Source organism: Lemur catta, chromosome 12 (assembly GCF_020740605.2).
Source record: "Lemur catta isolate mLemCat1 chromosome 12, mLemCat1.pri, whole genome shotgun sequence".
Taxonomy (NCBI): domain Eukaryota; kingdom Metazoa; phylum Chordata; class Mammalia; order Primates; family Lemuridae; genus Lemur; species Lemur catta.
This window is the reverse complement of record NC_059139.1, coordinates 77625619-77647530: the sequence shown is the minus strand read 5'-3', so window position 1 is coordinate 77647530 and position 21912 is coordinate 77625619. Positions and strand designations below refer to the sequence as shown.

The following is a 21912-nucleotide window of genomic DNA, read 5'->3' as shown; positions in this document are numbered from 1 at the left end:
ACCCGAGGAAGCCACTAGGAGGCCCAAGAATTGACCTACCTGAACTTTCTAACGCTGTTGCCCACGTATGCCACGTATGCCCAAGAATTGGGATGCTTGGCTTGCCACTGAGACCAATAGGGCCTGAGGACTCATCCACCTGTCCCTGTCTCCAGAAAAACCTCACCAGAACCTCCACTAACAAACTCAGTGTAAGCCACTGAGCAATCATAGACACTACTACTGATGCTGATTATAGCTGAAGAAAACAAATGAAGACTATATTACTGCATGCATCCTGATTCAAAGCTAAAGTTCCCTACCCAACCAGCATTATAGCTCTATAGGAAAAAGTCTTTCCCCTATAAAAGACAATCCAAAAAAGAGGAAGAAATTAATGCACACACATATCAATGTGTAAGGGCACAGGGAACATGAAAAAGTAAGGAAATCTGATACCTCCAAAGGAACATAATTCTCCAACAGATTCTAACAAAAAGAAATTTGTGAAATGCATAAAAAAGAATTCAAAATAATAATAAACTTAATGAGATACAAGACAACACAAACACACAATACAAAAAAATAAAATCAGTTCAGGATATAAAAGAGAAATTCACAAAGAGATACCATAAAAAACCAAAATGGAAATCCTGGAACTGAAGAATTTAATGAATGAAATAATTATAATTGAGAGTTTCAATAATAAACTAGATCAAGTAGAATAAAGAATTCCAGAACTTGAAGATGGGTCTTTTGACATAACCCAGTCAGAAAAAAATTTTTTCTTTACATGAAGAAAGCCTGTGTGACATGTGATACCATAAAGCTACCAAATATTCAAAATTTGAGTGTTCCAGAAGGGACCAAGACATAGAAAGTCTATTTAAAAAAATAATAGTTGGAAACTTCCCTAGTCTTATAAGAGATTTAGACATCCAGGTATAAGAAGCTTCAAAGATCCCCCAATAGATACAGCCCCAAAAGATCTTCTCCTTGGCACGTTATAGTCAAACTCAAAATTTTGTCAAAGAGAATTCTAGTGCAAAAGAAAAGCATCAAGTCACATATAAGGGAATTCCCATCAGACTAACAGTGGATTTCTCAGCAGAAACCGTACAGGCCAGGGGAAAATGGAATGATATATTCAAAGTGTTGAAAGAAGACCTGTGAGCCAAGGATTCTATACCCAGCAAAGCTACCCTTCAAAAATGAGGTAGAAATGGCCTTTCCCAGACAAGCAGAAACTGAGGGAAATTCATCACTTGTAGACTAGCCCTACATGAACTGCTTAAGGAAGTTGTACACCTGGAAATGAAAGGATGAGATCTATCAGCATGAAAAACACATGAAAGTATAAACTCACTGGTACCACAGACACACAAATGAGGAAGAGAGCAGAACACCACCAAACCACCATGATAAAAAGAGAAAAAGAAAGGAACAAAGGATATGCAAAACAACCAGGAAATAATTAACAAATTAACAGGAATAAGTCCTTACATATCAATAATACCTTGAATGTAAAGGGATTAAATTTTTTACCTAAAAGATACAAACTAGCTGAATGAATAAAAAAAAAAAATGCCCCAACTATATGCTGCATAGAAGAAACTCACTTCCCCTATAAAGACACATATAGACTGAAAGTGAAGAGACGGAAAAAGATATTCCATGCAAATGGAAACCAAAAGCAAGTAGGAGTAGCTATACTTAGATCAAACAGACTTTAGGTCAAAAACAGTAAAAGGAGATGAAGAAGGTCATGATACAATAAAAGGATCAATTCAACAGGAGGATATAACAATTGTGTGTGTGTGTGTGTGTGTGTGTGTACCAGAACACCCAGATATATAAAGGAAACTTTTTTTTCTTTCTTTTCTCTCTTTTTTTTTTTGAGTACTGATGGGGTCTCACTCTTGCTCAGGCTGGTCTTGAATTCCTGACCTCAAGTGATCCTCCTGCTTTGGCTTCCCAGAGTACTTGGATTACAGGCATGAGCCACCATGCCTGGCAATAAAGCAAATATTATTAGATCTAAACGGAGATCCATAAATATGTACAAATATTATGTATCAATAAAAAATGCTGATGCTTAGGACACCTGCCTAACTAATTAAATCAGAATCTCTGGGGATTAGGACGCAGACAATTCCATTGTGCTGTCAAAGTTGCAAACCAGTGCTGTGTACCTGCAGTAATTAGTGTGGTAGATTCTGGTGACATGGCTTATTTAAACTTCATAAAATAAAAACCTAGTTCCTCAGGCATACTTGGCACATTGCAAATGTGCCATAGCCACGTGGGGTTAATGGCTGCTGTGTTATACCTTGTTGGTATAGACTATTGCTGTTGTTGCAGTAGTTCTGTTGGGCAGCGCTACTCTCTGCCCTTCTGCTTCCATCCCTCACACTGCTGTCTTCCTTGTCCCCTGAACTGCTTATTCTTTACAGCAGCCCACTGATATGGCTTAACCCTGGGTCTTGTCATCACCTGGAACTTACCTGCTTTGCAAAATCTTTTAACTCGTCACTCCCTGTTTGATCAGAGCTTCCTATCCTGTCCTCTCTCTAGCTAATTAATTTAGTCAACCTCACTGCCTACCTGTTTTTCCACAGTCAGCTTCCTCCAGTCTTCATTTCTCTTTTCTATTCAGTTTTGGACCCCATACTGTTTTGGACATCTCATTTTCCTGCCACACCCATGGTGGGCAGCTCCCATGATGGATGTGAAGTCATTTACATTCTCTGCTTCTTTGATCCTATTGCTGCTAGAGAAAAATCATCTAACAGATGCCAGCATAATTTTTCAATCTCGTTTAGAAACTCAAATCTGCATATAGTCCTTTTACTCATTCTTAGACCACTTCCCTCCTCCCTGCAGCAGCTGTTACAGACCTTTGCACTCCCTGCTATCCTGGTCTTCTCACTCCTGCTCAGCCCCAGCATGTGACTGAGAGACAAAGCTGCACAAACTCCCTGTGCTTCCTCCCCTTGTCTCTGTTCCTTTCCTCAGAGCAGAAGCTTCTCCAGCTGATTATCTGAGCCTCGTTCTCCCATAGCAGGGATTTGCTCAAGTCTCTTATTCTAAAAAAGAAGGAACACAAAGGGTTTTGTCTTGACTATGCATCCCCTTAAAATGATGTCCTTATCCCTATTTTTCCTGTTTTGACAGATTTCAACACTTCAACTCTCTTCAGTCTAGTCCTCATACCTGCCAGTGTACTAAAACTGTCCCCCTCTGTGTCATCACTGACCTCTGGCTGCCAGCTTTGTGCTCTGCCGTGCCATCTGAAGTTGTTGCCACTCCTACTTTTCTGAAACTCTGTTGGGGTCCATGACACTGTGATCTGCATTCTCCTTTTTGCTCTCCAGTTATTTCCTAGAATCCTCTTGCACACCTTTTCTATCCTATTACAGTGAACTGAAGTTATTTATGAGGATTTGGACCCTGTCTTAGTCATGTCTTCTTTTGAAGCTCCTCAGGATCAAGTGTAGTATTCAGCGTGAACATAGTGTTAGCAACATCATTGAATGGATTGGGGCTCTAGTGAGATTCTGTAGGAGGAATAAATAAATAGCTTGGGAATGCCTTGAAACATTTTTTATTTTCACATATGTGGCTCTGAATGGACAGATGGAATCCCTAATAGATGTGTGGGAGTTCACTGTTGAGGTTCATTTTCTTTCTCCACCAGACACCTGAACACTTCATTGTTATCCTTGTCATGTTCCTCGTCACATAGTGCCATACTTTGCAGATTCATCCCAAGCTTGCCCCCTGTCCCACCTGCTCCTCTAGGTGAGTTCCCACTCCCCTGCAGTGATTCATGGGGCTTCCCAGATGGGTTCTCGGTTTTCTCTACAGCTGAGAAAGTTCTGAATTACTGTGTTATTTTAATCACACTTATTTCCTAACAAAATGGATTTTGGCCACATTATTGTTTATCATATCTGAAAAGGATTAATTTACTTAGAAATTTATGAGCACTTATGTTCTTGAAGATACAAAGAGAAATAAAACATGAAAGGCATGGCTTTTGAGGAGTTTCTTGGCTACTAGGAAAAGACTGTATATGTTAATTCTCATACAGGCACAATGTGGTAAATGGACAAAGGTGGAGGTGTCGCAGAAGGTTTCATGAAGGAGGAGACTTGAGGAGGACCTTGACGGATGGGGAAGGATTTCATCTGGCAGAGACTTGAGTGAGGATGGGCAGTTCAGGTGGAGGGAGTGACTTGGAGAAAGGTGGTGAAAAGGGTGGCACAAGCTCAAATGACATGTGAGCATTTGAGCTTGACTGGCGTAAGGATATGTTGGGAGATAAATGCAGACTAGGGATTGAGCTGGTAACAGAGAACGTCACGTGCTGACCTAAGCAGCACAGATGTGGTAAGTAGTAAGGAGCCTCCAGAGGGAGGCTGTCAGAGCAGGGGTGTGAGGATTGGGCACTGGGGAGACAGATCTGGCAGTGAGCAGTGAGTGGCTATACTGGAGGGTTTGAGGCAGAGCATCTGTGCCAGGGTGGCTGGACCACAGAGGTGGTGGTGACGTTGCTTTCTCTGCAGAGTCCTGGAACGTGGGAGACACCGGGCTGCCCCGTGACTGTGCCCTGCGCTGATGTGAGACTGAGACTGTGGCCTCTGGCTTCCCATCTTCTTAGACTTACACTTTCCTCTAGATCTCAATCTTTCTCTAACTGCTCTATTTTACAAGTATTTAATTATGTTCTCAATGGATACTCAAAGGTCAGGCAGTGAAAGGAAGAAAAGTCAGTTACAAAATGAATAATTAAAAGCTGCACAAAGGTCCAAAAGCGTGTTTGAAACAAACACAGCAGTCACGTGTTCTTAGGTGAGTCCAGTGTAAGGGCTCTGAGATGCTTGGAAAGCCATGCCTGCGAGATATGGAATTGGTCGGGGGAGTGAAAAATCTGTAACTAAAATGTGAGTACTAGCCTAAGTTCTGCATTTTAGTAAGCAGATGTGAGTTATACACACTGCCTGGGGAATTTCCAGGGTGTTCCTCAGTTCTTTACAATTCAACCTATTGCCTCTGTATTTTCCTCATCCTTTTACCCACCGTTGCTTTTCCACCATCAGTGCAGATGTCAGCACAGTGAAACAGGCAAATAACATCTTTGTATTATTGCAAGCACAGTTTTGACTTCATGGATGCCCAAATGGATCACACTTTGAAAATGCTGGGATGTGTGTGTATGTGGCCATCCATCCATCCATCCATCCATTGGTTATTCTGGCCATGTTTTGTGGCTGGCTGATCCTACTTGCAGCTTTCAGGTGCTTTGCTCCTGACTGTTTCCTTACCTTAGCACTGGTGGTTTTATCTATGTTGTGGCTCGGGACACAGTTGGTTTATTGGCTTTGTGCCCCTTTGGTTTGAGGTTAGGTTATTCGGACTGTAACTGTCAAAATGCCAAGTATTGGGCATCTACCCTGAGATCCTCCTCCTTGTTGTCCAGAAAGCTGTGAAGAGCACTGGGATTTAAGAATCTGTGTAGATATACAGCACCTCTTTTTACAAATCATGGCCTGAGGTAGTAGAGGGAATTCTGTGGCTAAAACTCGTGCTAACTGATAAAGCAGGGAAATGATGATTTACATGTTCTGTTTTATTAAAACCTGGTTTTGGTTATTTAGATATGACTGTAAAATAACATTATAAAATATTGATGGTCTTGTACATTTCTGCAGTGTGGCTCCGGCTGCCACGTTTCTGTTTATGAACTCCTGGGGCTAACATTTTTTATGAGAACCAGAAGGAATTATCTATTCTTACAGTTTGATTTCTTTCAGTTTCTATTTATTAACCTTTAGGCATTTTATAAGTTCTTTCACTTTCGGTTTCTTTTGGTTGGTGAGAGTATACAATTTTTACCTAACTTTAAGGGATTTTTTTCTACCAGAAGTGTTTGATGAAAACACAACACACAGCTGTATCTGTATGAATAAATGATGTGGCATCCAAAAACTCTGGAGATCTTAGAAAGAGAAAGCAAAAATAATTGTGAAGTGTGTGTCTAGCAGTCTTGTTCCTGGTGTCTCTAGTAATGTAAGATTATTAATGTATTGATCTTCCTCATTTTTATCAGTGAAATCAGTGAACAGGATACCATTTCAACTCTTTAAAAATTAAAAATCAAAACTGCTTAAATTATAAAATACATATAAGTTTATACTGGAAAATCTGGAAAACACAGGCTGTGACAAAATAAAAATCATCCTAGGTTGTCTGTGTATGTGTATATATACACACACACACACACACGTATACACACTATAAAAAGGCAGGCATGAGGTACAATCTGGGATGATGGAAATGTTCTCTATTTCTTATTGGGCTTTGGGTTACATGGTTATATATTTGTCAAAACTCACCAAACTGTATTCTTGAGATTTGTACATTTCATTGTATGAAAATTTTATTGCAATACAACAACAAAAGAATGAAAATCTTACAGTTTTAGTACCCGGGACAACCAGGGTTAATATTTTGTATAATGCCTTCTAGTCTATATGTTTTTTGAAAAAAATTGAGATCTTGTGTGTATAGAGTACTTCAGCCTACTTTTAAAAATTTAACCTATCTTGAGCATTTCTAAATGCCATTAAATATGCTTTAAAATATAGTGTATATTAATAGTAGCCCATGTATATCCATTAGCCAAATGTACCACAATTTTATATAATCAGTTCCCTATTAATGGATATTTAGGTTGTTAAAATGCTTCATTTTTGTAAATAAGACTTATAAACTTGCACAAAAGCTTTTCCTCAGCTCTGGATTTTTCATGTTAGTTTATTCTAATTTGTTTCAATTCAGTTTTAATTCAAGAACCTGTGCTTGAGGGAGCACTCTGGACATGCCACGAGCCGGTCTACCTGTGCCCATACAGGAGCCTGTTGTCAGGTTGACCAGATGAGATGAGATGGAAATGACAGTGGTAACACAAAGTCATGATAATATGTCTCAGGAACTAAACTTCGGCTAAATAAGGTAATATTGGTATGTCCACAACATCGATAGAGCCTCCAGTGCTAAGGTCTACATATAGTTATGTGAGGAAACACTTAGTCAACAGCAAAGCACCTGAAAGCTGTAAGTAGTGTCAGCCAGCCACGAAAGTGGGCTAGAATAACCAGTGGACGGATGGATGCCACGTATGCCCATATACCAGCATTTTCAAAGTGTGATCCATTAGGGGATCCATGAAGTCAAAATTGTGCTTGTAATTCTATTAAGATGTTATTTGCCTGATTGGAGAGTATAGCTTTAGAAGATTAGAGCTTTTTTTCCTTTTTTTAAAAAAGCATAACCTTAATTCTGTTATCTAACCAAAAGTTCAATAGTGTAGTTCCTTAATATTATCAAATATCCAGTCAATTTTTTAAGAAATGAGGTCTTGCTGTGTTGCCCAAGCTATTCTCAGCCACGTTCATAGCACACTACAGCCTCAAACTCCTGAGATCAAGCAATCTTCCTGCCTCAGGCTCCTGAGTAGCTGGGACTATAGGTGCATGCCACCATGCCTGGCTTATTCAGTCAATTTTAACATTTCCAGTTGTTTCATACATGTGATAACTTTTTGTGTATTTTTATTCGTGCATTCCTATGGCAGATGGTTTTTCTTAGTCCATGGCTGATCTCCACGGGGCCTTGGGACCCCTCCGGTCAGTTTGACAGTGTTGTCTCTAATAGTCCTAAAAGTGCCTTTAGTTCTCAGGGAACATTGTCTTCCATGCACTCTCCATGTACTGGTGGCTTGTGTTTTCTGACTGTACAAATTTTACATGTTAATGGGAAAGAACAACAAAAAGGATAAAAAAAAAATTACTTGTAATCCTAGCATTCAGACAACTATTTTAGTATATAGTGTTTTTGTTTCTGATCCATTTTTCCCTTTTCAAAAATGCACTCATCATGTTACATGTTTACTTTTATATCCTGTTGTTTGAACTCAAAACTGTAATGTGAGCTTATTTTCCATATATCATCAAATATATTTTTAAAACTTGCAAAAAAATTTTTTTAATAGCTTGAATCAGAATATAAACAAGAGCTGTATAACGTAATTGGTTGAGTCTGTTTTAAGAAACAATGGATTCTCTTTTGCTGTTTGTTGGAACAATTAGTTTATCCTTTTAGATACTATGCCGTATTCATTTTATAGATGATTTGATGAAGGTTCGGTCTTGGTAAGCTGAGTTCAAATCCAGGTGTGACTCCAGAACTTGGGCTCCTAATCTTTCCTGAGATGGTGGTGGTGGTGATGGCAGTGACAACTGCAGTGACAACACAGCTGAACTTAAGTACTTGCTGTGTGCAGGGCACTCTGTAAGTGCTTTAATTACATCAACTCATGTCTTTCTCATAATGGCCCTATGATGTAGATGTTATTCTTTAGGTGTTGTTTTTCTGGCATTATGGATTGGTCAAGTGACTTCCCCAATGACACACAGCTAGTAAGTGCCAGAATTGAGATTTAAACCCAATAAATCTAGATCCAGAGTCTGAATTCTTAGCCACTGTGCTACATTGTCTCCATACTATATTTCCTCTTAAATACAAGGGATGAGAAATTCATTCTTGGCTGCCTCTTTGGAACCTGAACATGTATGAAAATATGAAGCTAAATTTGATCAAGTGTTTTTCCAGGGCCTTTGGGAGAATGGAATCAATCAATGCCTCAAAGCACTAGAGAGCCCTTAATGTAAAAGACTATTATGGAGAGTGTTTACTTGTCTGTAAAGTCAACTGTCTACATTTCCAGATTCTTATTTGTGCTTTCTATGGCAGTTACTTCCAAATGGAATCTGTTCCTACCGTCCGTATTCTGAATATGACACTTAAAGTCACTTGTGCATTATAGAAATCCTCTAAGAAACCTGTTTAGAAACTGTTCTGTCTATAGTACTTTGTGTAGGTCCGGATTATTTTTTTCTTCTAGGTTATGAGATATTTGTTTGTGCTGATAAGATTTTGACTGCTGAAATGTGGTCTTGGGAGTGAATGCCTCAGAAGTGTAGCAAAACCTGAGTATCTGTGTGTACTGGAATTTTCCTACTTTGTTTGCCAGTCTGCTAACTGGAAGCATAAAAACTAACTATACTTTAAAAAATAAGTAAAAGAGTAGAATTGGAATGTTGCTAATATTAATACAAAGAAACGATAAATGCCTGAGGTGATGGATACCCCAGTTACCCTGATTTGATTAATTCACATTGTATGCCTGTGTCAAAACATCACAAGTACCCAATAAAGATATGCAAGTATTATGTTAATTTTACAAAGATGACTAAAAAAAAAAAAAAAGCTAACCTGCCTAACCTACACCAGTCTCAGTGGCTGTTCTCCCCTCAAGTCTGGCCTCCTCACTTCCTCACTCAGGTGGCGTGAAGCCGGTTGCTGCTGCTGCAGCTCAGCATTCCAAGGAATGATAGACCCTTCCAGCGCTAATTCGTTTCACATGTATTGGATTAAACTGACAACTAACACATCACATGGGGAAATTGGCCTGGCTGATAAAAGAACCTGGAAAATGTGCTTGGTGCTTGTGCAACTCTCTAAAGCCCACTGCTGCACACCCACTTGTCAGGATTGCCTGTCGTCTCAGTCCTACCACACAGAGTTGTGCTGAGCACAGTTCCTGTGAATGCATGGCAGTAAATGCTTCAGAAAGGTTATCAGGAAAAGCTGGTGATGAGGTGTATTTCATATTTCTGCAATTCAGTGGGAAGAGAGCGTGGAGGAGAAAGAATAGGGAAAAGGAACAAAGAGGGAAAGGAAATTGGTGAGCCGGCTGGGATATGTATCATGTCCAAGAATCATGGCTGTCTGATAGCACACAATTGTGTGTAGTATTTCTTTGTTACCCAATATCTTGTCTTTCATGAAAATGGTTACTTACTTTTTTTAAAAAGTGAATTTTTAAATAGTTTTTAGATTGTCTCCCAAGAATATTCTTCTCTGGTAGTTTTACAGTTTCTAGTTGCCTAGTGTTTCGTGAATTATTTTGATCCATTCTGTAGGATGAAGTAGTTTTATTTGGCTTTAAAGATAGATAATTGACAGAATTTCCTCACTTGTAGTTTGCACCCTTAACACTGTTGCTGTCCTCTCATAAGCTAAGATTATACACAGAATTGTGGATTGCTGTGCAAAAAATCTTTTCAGTATTTTTTTTTAATACAGTGCTCACCTTTAGAGTGTCCAGTTTTTCAAGGCATATAGTTATGGATGGACAACATAGCTCTTAATGCTTAAAATTACTTCCTTTCAAGATTGTTGGATGTGAACCATCATGATTTTTCTTAATGGTTTACCTGACTTGCTCATTTGTGAAGTTATGAAATTGGTATTAGGGAATCCTGTTATTGTGGTCTTTAAGTTGACAGTTAAAGCATTAGTGTTATGACGTTATATTTGGTGACCTTTGCTATTAACATAACTGGACCAACAGTGCTAAATAAATACGTGTGTGGGTGTGCACGCACTCTTTTTGGAAACTTACCCATGAAGAATTGTGAGGGAAGTAAGCATTTGTATCAGTTTCAGCTTATAGTTTAGTGTGTTACACTTGAACACAGTGAATTGTATGTGGGAATTTTGGAGCTTGATAAGGATTCATTCAACAAATTCCATTAAAATTTGAGTGCCGTATGTATGCTTAGGAGACAATGGTGAACTAAAAAGTCTCTGTTCCCATGAAGCTTACAGTGTGGTGGGAGGAGACAAATTAAACTGTGAAAAAAATTATTATAGACTAAAAGTCAAGAAAAAACATGGGTGACAAGGATAAGAGTGGTGGAGTACAGGGAAGATTGCTATTTCGCAGTGGTGGTTGGGGAAGGCCTTTCAGAAAATGTAGCATTTAAGTAGAAACCTGCCTGAGGTAAGGGAGCAACTATGTGGCTACTTGATGGAGGGAAAGAAAAATCCCTGCATCGTGAACAGTAGGTATAAAGGCCCTGGGGTATGTGTAAATGGATACTTATAAACTATATTTAAGATTATATTAGGGCTGAGTGAATGTCTTGGGCTTGCTGTCTCAACTGAATCTTTAGGGAGTAGATATAGGAGTAAGGCATACATCATTTAAAATGAATCATTTGTAAACAAAATTCATGTCACAAAAGAAAATTGGTAGAAACGTGTAGTTACATCAAAACTAGTGAAGATAAAAGGTAGAAGTAAAACCATAACATGTTGTTATATATCAATTTAAAAACTGGTGTTCCTCGGAGCAGGGATCTGATTTTATAACCATTTAATCTTTATATGAGAACTATAATAGGACATATTTTCTTATTGAAAGAAGCGATCCAAGTAAGACTTCCCACCCTTCTCAGACTGGTGGTCGGAGACGGAGGTGGAGAGCCAGGGGGAGGGGATGTCGTGGTTAAACGCTACAGCAGTGGTTCCCAAATGTGGTCTCTGGAGCTGCAGTGTCAATACCACCTGGGAACTCGCCCCACTCGAGACCAGCCAAATCGGAGGCTCTGGGAGTGGGGCAGCAGTCTGTTATTACAAGGCCGCCAGTTGATTCTGGTGTGCCCTTAAAGTTTGAGAACCACTGTGTTATGGAGAGGTCAATTTGGATAAGGGCCAGAAATCCCCACTGGGGTTCCTAATTGGGCAGTTTTTCGTTTCTTCCCTTTGCTCCCTCGATCGTTTGCGGCATTGCTTCTGTCCCCATCACTTTGCTGAATGTGCTCTGAGTTGGCAGGCCTGCCCTCCTGAATTTTCTCGTGCTGTGAGCACTGGGTCCTCATCAGTTCTGGGTTTTGTTCCAGCCTCCTTCTCTTAACCAGCCGGGGGGAGGTGATGTAAGTGATTAACCATACTGGGCCCTAGTTTTCTCATCTGTAAATCCAGACAGCTAGGTTTGTTAATCATTAGAAGGGGTTTTCTCCTCCATCAATCAGGTTTAGAGTTATCGTTTGCATAAATATTTATGCATGTAAAATTTATAAGCTTGTAAATTTGTTTAAATATATTTGTTACTCTGTTGTTAGCTACTCAGATTTATGCATATTATCTGTGGTTACCAAAACTTTGAATCTCCATCATATATTTCAGTCCCATAATAATGGAGCCCACTTATTTACGGGGGCAGTGCTGTCAGGCATGGACTGACCTTGCTGAGGGGCCTGACGCCTTCATTTTAACCTCAGCAATGGTGGACAGCCAGCCCTGATGCAGAGCTTGTGTTCATGGCTTGATGGTGAGACTCTCGTCCTTTGTCCAAGGAACACAGCCACGTTTGAAATGTTCCTGTTGCACGATTCCTCTTCTCCTTACTGGCACCTAAACCCAGTTACCCGGGCTTGTTGATTTTTCCCTCCAGCATCTCTTGCATCCTCCTCTCCTTTCACTCCCCCGCACCCCCTTTCTGTCACTTGTCAATGTTTTCCGAGTGCCTGCTTCGTGCTGAGTAAGACACTAAGATGGCGTGGAGATCAGTGTGAGCACAGCAGGGCAGGGAAGGAGGTCCACATTCCAGCCAGGGTGGGGGGTGAAGGAGGTGGAGGCCGTGTTTTGGTTGGGCTTGAGAGCAGCTGAGATGGCTTTGAACATCATGCTGAGGAGTCTGGACTTTATCCCTTGGTACACTTAAGGGGGGGGAATACTGTCTACTTGTGTTATAGAAAGGTGACAGATGGCGATGGGGAGGACTGGAGGTGGCCATGTGGGTGTGAGGAAGGGTGAGGGTGACCTGAGCCTGAGGCCGTGGGGACAGGATGCTGGATTCAGAAGTCCCTGCACACAGTCGGACGGGGTCCTCTTGTCTGTCCACGTGCCCGATGCCTTCCTGCGGTTCATTGTGCTTTTGTTTCTGCCGTTCTTTCCTCAAGGAATGCCTGCTCCCAGCCGGGACTTCCAGGGAACTGCCCTGCCCTAGTCATTCTGATTAGCAGAGTTCAATATCTCCTCCCAGTTTTTGTAGCACCTTCTTCCTGAGGCTGCTTTTGTGGAATGAGTCCGATGGAGCTGTTTGTTTCCGTGGCCTCATCACTTATGTATTGTTACACTCCTGAGGGCAAGGGATGCTTTATTGGTATCGGGATCTTTGCACAGCAGGGAATGTGAACTCGGGTTATGCTGTCCTGCCACTTACTGTGTGACCTTAGGTAAATGATGCTGCTTCTCTAAGCCTCCATTTCCTTATATGAAAAGGAGATAGGAGGAATACCAGCCCCACGGGCCTCCTGTGATGACTGAGATACTGCCTGGAAACACTGCAGATAAAGCCCGGACATTTTAAGTGTTCAATAAATGTTAGCAATTATTACTAGCATTACTCAGCGTTACAGCAGTGCTTCACACAGTGCTGTAGATAAGTAGTAGGTGCTCATCAAACACTGTTTGACATAGGGAATATGGCACAGATGGATTTTATGGCAGATGGATACAGACCAGCGGGAATTGTGGCAAAGCCGATTGTAACAGATGGGTTTGGTCTCTAATGATCAAAGTATGGGATTTCAGAAAACTTACATGTAGCTAGATATCTTAGAAAGATATTAATTACAGAGGAAAAGATGATAAAATTTCATTTATATATGGGTGAAAAAACCCAGTACACATGCATTATCAGGATTAATGGTCAAATTTTCCTGCATCTTACAAAACCTGCACAAGACAGGCTCAAAAGGTAAACAATGAGGGGTAATAATTAATGTCCACAATGCATATTGCTTCCAGACTGAGAGAGCTAGCTGAGTTGTGTTCTTAGTGGCCCTGTGAAAAAACGACAGACAGGTGGTATTTATGGTCTTAGGAACAAGGTATGTGAATAGATTCCGAAAGGGACACCTGTAATGAAAACATGCTTTTGCTCTTGAGAGAAATTATTTTTAGACATGGCCTTGAAAGCGCTGAAAGGTACATAATTGACTCCAACTACATCTAGGATATTTGTCAGTTCTAAAGGCTACCGCCTACTCATTATTCCTGCAACTAAAAATCTTTAACTTTCTGACCTTGTCCCTCAGTGGCACAGCCACCAAGCCTTTGGACAATGTGGTCATCTCCTTTCTGGATTTTTTGCTTCCCCCACCCTAGCTTTCTGGCCTTGCATTTGGGATCAACTCAGTGGTCAGCCCTAATCACAGGGTCCCACCCAATCCCAACAGGGCCAGGAAGTGCTGCCCTCCCACTGGAATTATTTTGTGGGCACTTCTAGTGACCACCACAGTAATATGTATAGAGTAAAGACTGTCTCCACTTTGAAGCTTTTTTTTTTTGAATGAAAGAATCAGCCTTTATTCCTGGAATACTAGAAAGGAGAATACGACAGGCTTTGTATCTCACACCTGGAATTTAACTTACCTAGCAACATGCAGAGGAACCAAAGTGCCTCACTCCACCTAACTCCCACCTGCCTGCATTTGAAGCTTTTTGAACTGCATTTCTAAAACGACAGTCTGTACAGTTTCAGTTCTCTAGATAATTGACAACCATGCCCTTCGGTTTGGATTTTGGTTACTTAGCTTCTTAGTACGTTACTGTTGTTGAAGAAATTCTAGCCAAAACTGTAGTTTTGCTAGGATTACCCAGGGATTTCCACTACCCCATCCCTACCCGTTTTTGGTCTTAAAATTGACTTACAGTTTATGGTTTCTGGATTTGCACAGTTCTTTGAACCACCAGGTGTTTGCTTAATCCTAATCCTCCTCTGTGTGTTCACTCACATTTCCTCTTTCCTGGAAGGCCCTTCCCTTTTCTTCCCACTCATTCAAACTCTTATTTACTAAGACTCATTTTCTCCTGGAGGCCTGCCTTTCCCTAGCGTAGGGAATCATGAAACACAATTTTGAGGACATGTTGGGGGGATACCTGACGGAGCAGAAAAGAGTGGGGGAGAGTACTGTTTCCAGACAAGTGATACCAAGAAGTCCCATGTGGCTGGACCCTCCAGCGAGGGGGAGAAACACCAGCTGTGGGTGCTCAGGACTAGAAATGAAGGGAGGGCTTGGAGATCAAGGTGTAGGAATTTGGTTTTTGTGTCTATTATATTGAGACTCCATTGAAGAAGTTTAAACAAGAAGGAGTTAAGGGCAAGTGTGCATATTAATTCTCACTCTGGCTGTGTTGTGGAGACAGGAGCAAAAGTGGGTGTGGGACACCAGTCAGGAGGCAGTTGCAGGAGTCTAGACAGCTTGGACAGGGCAATGGTAGCAGAGGTGGAGAGCCATGGACAGATTTGCACCCAGAAATCCTGTTCCAGTAATCAAAATGTCTGGATGGTATAATTGGGTGAAATGAACCATCTGGAAAATGCCAATTTGTGGGCATTTATTCTTGGACCACATTAGCTTCACGGAAATGAAAATGATTTTCAGAGTCAGATTTTACCCTAGTCTAGGCCAATGTTTGGTGAAACATTTCCTAAATTTGTATTCTTTGCCAAAGTGTAATGTTTGACTTTGTCCAGTAGGACGCATGTGAAACTCTCAGACCCCTCATCTTAATTATCATGTTCTTGTACTCACTGTTGATGTACATTGCAGTCATTTCGATGATCTAAAGTTAGTGCTGAGCAAGCTGTTTCTTTACATTTACGAGGGAAACTGATGGTAACAACATCGAGTGTGAACACAGAATAATTCAATGTGATATCCCTCCTGGCTAATCAGAGGCCCTGGCAGACAGCTGGTTGCTAGAGAAGCATTTATGCAAAAAGAGAACTGGTGACATGTGTCTTGGAAAAGTGGCATCAGATCTGCTGTCAGTATGTAACAGCCAGAGAGAGAGACTGAGACTTGTACAATGCGTAAGTGGAGGAGAGTGTGGGGAGAGAAAAGAGGACCAGAGAGTCAGGCAATTTGGGGAAGACATGTTCTGCCCTCATGGCCAAGCTGTCCATTTCTGAGAATAGGGCTGCAAACATAGCATTCTGGATTGTCTCAGCTTTGTCTGTCAATATGTGTGTGTTTAATATTCATCCATACGCCTCTCCTGGGGCTTGGTGTCACAGCCATTACCCTTTCATCTGAGGCTGGCTGCAGCTTCCCTTGGAGCCCAGTGGCTCTTCTCCTTAATTGGCTGGTAGGGTCAGCATGCATTGACATGCACATTCCTACCACTTTCCCTTGCCCCCTTTTTGACATCTCCTCCCTCTCCCACCTCCAGTATATTTCCTAGAGGGGTGGGCCCAGTACAAAGAAATTAGGAGTCTCGCCTGAGAAATGAAACCTGCAAAGGGTGCAGCTTCTGAGCCAGAGGCTCATTCTCCACCTGTCATCCACTCTAGGCCCTTTGGGCACCTCGATTTTAAACTGGTGGAGAAAAACATTGGTCCTGCAGTGCGAGCTGCTGGTCAGTGCAGTGCTACTAATGATTGCAGTACTCTTAGCATTTGCAGGCACTGGGGATTCTATAGTATCTTAAAAAGCAGGAGTTATGCTTAAAAATCAATACCTCCCATTTTTCTACTCTCTCTACACCACATGCTGTGTGTGATTTGAGTCTCTGAAGAACCTTTCTCCAAACCTTGGACGCTAATCTCTTGATGGTATGTTGTGTTTCTCTCAAAATGGTAAAGGAAGAAAAGCCTTTTACCACTTATAAATAGCCACAAAATACAGAAGCAATACTGTAAAAATAATGTGCTCTTTGGAAAATGTTGGATATCTAAAAAGCCATAGTTCCACCATATCTATGCATATTTTCAATTGTGATTTTAACTGTATTGTTGGTAGCTTCTGTTATTCTGAGAATTCTGTCAATGGGAACTAAAATATAATTTGGTGTCAGTAGAATATACGGCTTAGGAAAGAAAGAATGTACAAAGAAAGAGGGAAAAGAAAGAAAATCCGGGATGGAGAAAGTAAAGTGTGTCTAGGTCAGGGCATGGAAGAGTGATTCCAGGGAAGGTCTGGGGTGCCATTTAGGAGCATTAATTCTGTGCATCCCTCTTCATCTAGAGTTGTATTTTGGCCTTTTAAAAATAAACACCGATAAGCATTTATTTCATGGCAGGCCTTTTCACACTCTGAAATACCACTAGCAGTGACATGGGCAGTGATAAAGACAAAAGAGGAGTCAGGGTCCTGGGTGGTCTCCAAGCCAGATCTTTACTTCAAGTAATAGAAGTAATACTACCCACCTAAGGCTGTATTTCAGCAAGAATGTTTTAAAAAGGAGAAGGGAAAATAAGGAAAGGTGGCAAGATATTTTGGAATTGAACAAAAACCCAAAAAGACTCTTTTGCTCTTCTTATCCTTGAGATTCTGGTGTAGGAACTCCAGAGGCAGGACTTGTCGGTAATGTTGGAACTGCCTCCTTGAGGGTAGAGATGGAGGTTGCGAATAACCTTTGCTTTCCTTCTTGGCCCACACACCAGACACCTTAGACCTTTCAGTTTCTGTTCCTGTCCCCAGTTCATCCGGTTTGAGGGGGAGCTAGTTGGTAGTAGTCCTGTTTCTTAGTAAGAGACGCTCCTATGATTCCGACCCCTGGCTGCCCTCCTCAGTTGCTTAGACAGCATGGGGTGGAGGTGAGGGATTAGTATTTTGAAAAAACGGCCCAGGCAGTTCTCACATGCACTCAGAAGTGGGCACCCTGTGGGGGCCGTGGACAGGATACCCCGAGTCACGAGTCACGTCAGTAGCTCCCCAGCTGCTGCCACCCGTGGTCACTTGCTCCCGAGGGCCGAGGCCCCTGGCCTCCCAGCCCCGCCGGCTGGACCTGTGAGTGCCCAGCATCCTACTGATGCATGGTCAGGGTGGGACCTGGGGTCTCTGCTACTCATGGGGTGCAGCAGCAGCACCCGGAAGGCTGCACTTCCGGTGGCCCTAGCCTAGGCTGGCAGGGCTCAGGCCCTGGACACCCAGTATTTCTGTGGTTCAGATGGCAGGAAATGTGAGATGAGATCCCAGTGAGAAGCAGGGCTTGCCAGCCCCCTGATACCCCAGGGCTCACTCACCTGGGGGCTCCCTGAGGGTGTGTGCCCCGTGCCCGTTGTAACCAGGAAAACAGGAAGTGGGGTTTAACCTCCAGTTTGGGGCCTTTCATCTGGTGCAGCAGGGTCAGCATTTCTCCACTGGTGCATGTGTAACACCAGCAGATCTGAGGAGCTGTAGGAGGGGTGGGGTGGAAGTAGCGTGTTGGAGCCATAGCAAGGCACCAGTCTGGGACCAGATTCTTGGCCCATGTTGATCTTCGCAATAATCCCGTGAAGAAGGTGGAGTTTTTCATTTAGGAAGAGGAAGCTGGGCATGGAGAGTTAAACTTTTCCAAATCCACATGAGTATTAAGTAGTGGGAACTGAATTTGGTTTGCTTGACACAGTGTCTGTGGCATCGTTACCATCTCAGTTTAAGGATTTGTGAGAATAGAAAGGTAGCTCCTTAATTAAAATGGCCTGTTGACCTAAACGAGATGCACAAAGTCAGGAAATGGAAACAGTACAGAAGTTCGTAGAATGGAGAATGAAAGCTCCTCACCCTGTCCACATCCCATCTTGCTAGCTGCTCTCTCCAAAGGTAATCACTATTGGTAACTGTCTTAATCTATGTAAAAATATGTACGTTAACATATATCAGTACTCAGACCCAAAAGTATAATCCTTCTACTTATACCAACGATAGAATAGAATACTCCACACAGTAAAGGCAGGATAGCACAGTTGCAAGCATGGGCTCCATGGTCAGATGGCCTGGGTTCGAATCCTGTCTCTTCTACTTACCATGTTTAAGGCATTGGGCTAGTTACCCTCTGTGCCTCAGTTTATCTCCAGCTTCGGTTGCTCTGATTGAATCTCAAAATGTTAAGAACTTAGAACAACAACAACAACAACAACTTAGAACAATACCAGCTATTTAATAAATATACAATGAATGTAAACTGTTAATATTCTGTATCTTGCAGGTTTTTTTTAGCTTAAAAAATATGAAGCTACGTTAATTTTCTTTTTTCCTGAAAGAAATAAATGTATTTAGAAAATTATTAAAGTGTGCCCTATTGTCATCTTTCAGTTCTGCAAAATCTGGTCAGACTGTGATTGTGGTAGGAATGAGACCTTGACCATCCATGTGGTCCTTTATGCTTTTAAAGAGAGAGCCTCCAGGTATGTTTTATTTGATTTTTCAAGCCAGTCTGTGATGCAGGTTGGGCAGATATTATTAATTTGTTTTGCAAATAAGGACATAGAATTTGAAAGTGTTTCAGCAGATTTGCTGAAGAGTACATAGCCTTGTCTAGAGCTGTGAGGCAGCCTGGTACTCTGCCTCCCTTTTGAGGTGGCACAGAACCCTGTGGGCCACCCGCAGTGGGAAGGGCCTGTTACCTGCAGCTGTGGGAGGGGGTGAGGGTGCTGAAAGTGTCCCGCCGCCCCGGTGGGACAGGTGTGTACAGTTCCATCCACACTTTCCTTTTCATGTAAAGAGTGTCACAGATTTCATTTGCAGGACAGTCCCTGGGATTAGAGATATATTATGGGACCACTGAACAGATAAAATCAGAAAGGGGCTGTGGTGCATTTGTGCAGTGAAACGAGCAATGAACCAGAAGGCAGGAAATGTGGGGTCTCAGCATTGTCATTGTTTAAAATGATGACTTGGTATTGGATATTCTCTAGGATTACAGATGAGGATTTGGGGCCAGAGGGATTAAGTGGCAGTTCCAGGTCACTCAGTTGGTTAAAAGCAGAGCCAGGACTAAATAGGGAATGTTTGTAATAAAAAAATTAGTCATCAGAGCTAGCAGCAGCATTTCTCCAACTTAGGCAGCCAGCTATCAGCAGTTGTGTTCCTTTAGTAAAAGCTTTACTATGGTGCTGTGCAATAAAAATATAATATGAGCCTCATATATATTTTTACAATTTCTAGTTAATCACATTGAAAGTAAAAAAAAAAGGAAATTAGTTTTAATAACATTTAACCTAATATATCTAAAATTTTATTTCATCATGCAATCAATATTTAAAAAATTATTGTTTTTCACATGGTCTTCAAAACCCAGTGTGTATTGTATACTTACAGTACATCTCAATTTGGACCAGCCACATTTCAAGGACTCAGTAGCCACATGTGGCTGGTGGCTGCTGTATTGGAGCACACGGCTCTTGGAGGTTAGGGGCTGGTTAAACACACACTGCTTGAGTTGCTTTGAAACATTTCACTGTGCATTGTCAGCATTTCACTGTACATTTTGGTTAAACTCCCTTAGAATGGAGAAACCAGGTGAACTTTGTTTTAAGAATACCACAGGAAAACTTAAATTTTCAGAACCTGTGATTTAGGAGTGAGTTGGTCACATTATAAAACAATTCATTATGTAGACTTTAAATAATAAATTCTTTCAGTACATTTGTGTTTCCTTCTAATGTGTTAGCTATTTAACCAAAAAATGTAAGGACCTGAGATGTTTTACTAGGTGCTTTGCTATTTGAGGATTAATGGGTAAATTTTGAGATTTCAAAAGTAAAGTCAGTGTTAAAATACAATTTGAGTGATAATTTGATGTTTCTCACAACTTTTTAGGTGAATATCGGTTGCTTACAGTGAGGTTAACCTGAAGAGCAGTTTAAATAAGTGAACTTGACCCACACAGAGCAGTCAGGAGAAAGGGGTTCTAGTCTCCACTCTGGCATTAATCAACTCTGGGGCAAATTTCTTAGGTTAGATCTATTCTATTACATAACAATATCCAAAATGACTTCATTTGTTAAAATTGAGTTTAGATCTAACCATTAAAAAATGGTTATCAGATATACAGCCTTTTCCTGCTCAGGAATACAAACCTTTATTCATAATGTCATTTCTTTGGGAAAGTCAGATTCAACTAAGATTATTTTAACTTGTTATATCTTTCCCTCCCCAAGTATTTTATAATATCTTTTTAAAGGATTCTAACTTGCCCAAATATTAGAAACAAAATGAAAAGGGATGAACCAGAAATAAAATAAATTCATAATGGAGACAGCATGTAATGAAAACGTGTAGAACTGCGGTGAACATGAAGCAGAGTGGATTGACAGGACAACCGAATCCCACTGCTAACCCAGGCCTGCTGCTCACTCCTCCACCGTCCCCTCTACCTTACTCAAGAGTATTGAGTGTTTGCTGTATACAGGGTGCTTCTCTTTGTAGCTAAAGTTTGTCATTTGCAACTCTTACGACAAGAGAAACAAATACCTATGACTGAGTAGGTACAAGTAGTTTTGACATTGCTATATCCTTAAAAGTAGCTTTAGGAGACAAGTATTTCTTAGAATCATTGAATTTAAACACAAGGAGTTTCTTTTTTATAAAAGTTTTGTTTGACCATATGGTATCTTGAATTTCCCTAACAAAGCCTTTTGTAATTATTCTAGTGAGAAATACTGTCTGTTCTTCTAAGCTTTAACATCATGTTCAGGAAGGTCTGTGAGCTTGGGAGGCCAAGTCTTACATCTGGGCTTCACCACTTGACATCGTTCAGTGACTGTTTGGATGAATCCTCAGTTCAATTTGTTAAATAATTAAATGATTCTGTGATGACTATTAGTGTTCTATCACCTCTGAAGATTTTTGGTTGAATGTAGAGTATACGTGGTGTAGGTGTATAGATGGCTTTTAGTCATTTGGTTGATTCTTAAAGGTGGAGAGCAGGGAAGGGAATAAAGGAAGTAGGAATGAAAACAAAGGAGTAGGTGAGCTCAAGAGAGTACTGGCATTTTGTACCCTGAACTGCCACGCATTATATCCTTTTTAGGAGTACTGAAGTAAAAAACGGTAACTGAAATAGCACACTGGAACAAGACCGTCTTCAGAGGCATGATGAGTTGGGAGAGCTTGCAGAGACAAAAGCCTACTTGTAAAACTTTTGTTTTTAATAGTCTTTCCTTTTTATATCTTTATAGAAATCTTATAGTGAAAAAAATATTTTCTACTTAAAATTATTTTGAATTACTGCTTTAGCCTGTAA

The 21912-nt window shown here is 41.0% G+C and overlaps 1 protein-coding gene across 2 annotated transcripts in view; it reads left to right on the top strand.

Moving 5' to 3' along the window:
* The window catches only part of EPB41L4A (erythrocyte membrane protein band 4.1 like 4A), a 232472-nt gene that overhangs the window by 56628 nt on the left and 153932 nt on the right, over positions 1–21912 (top strand). The window lies entirely within an intron of this gene.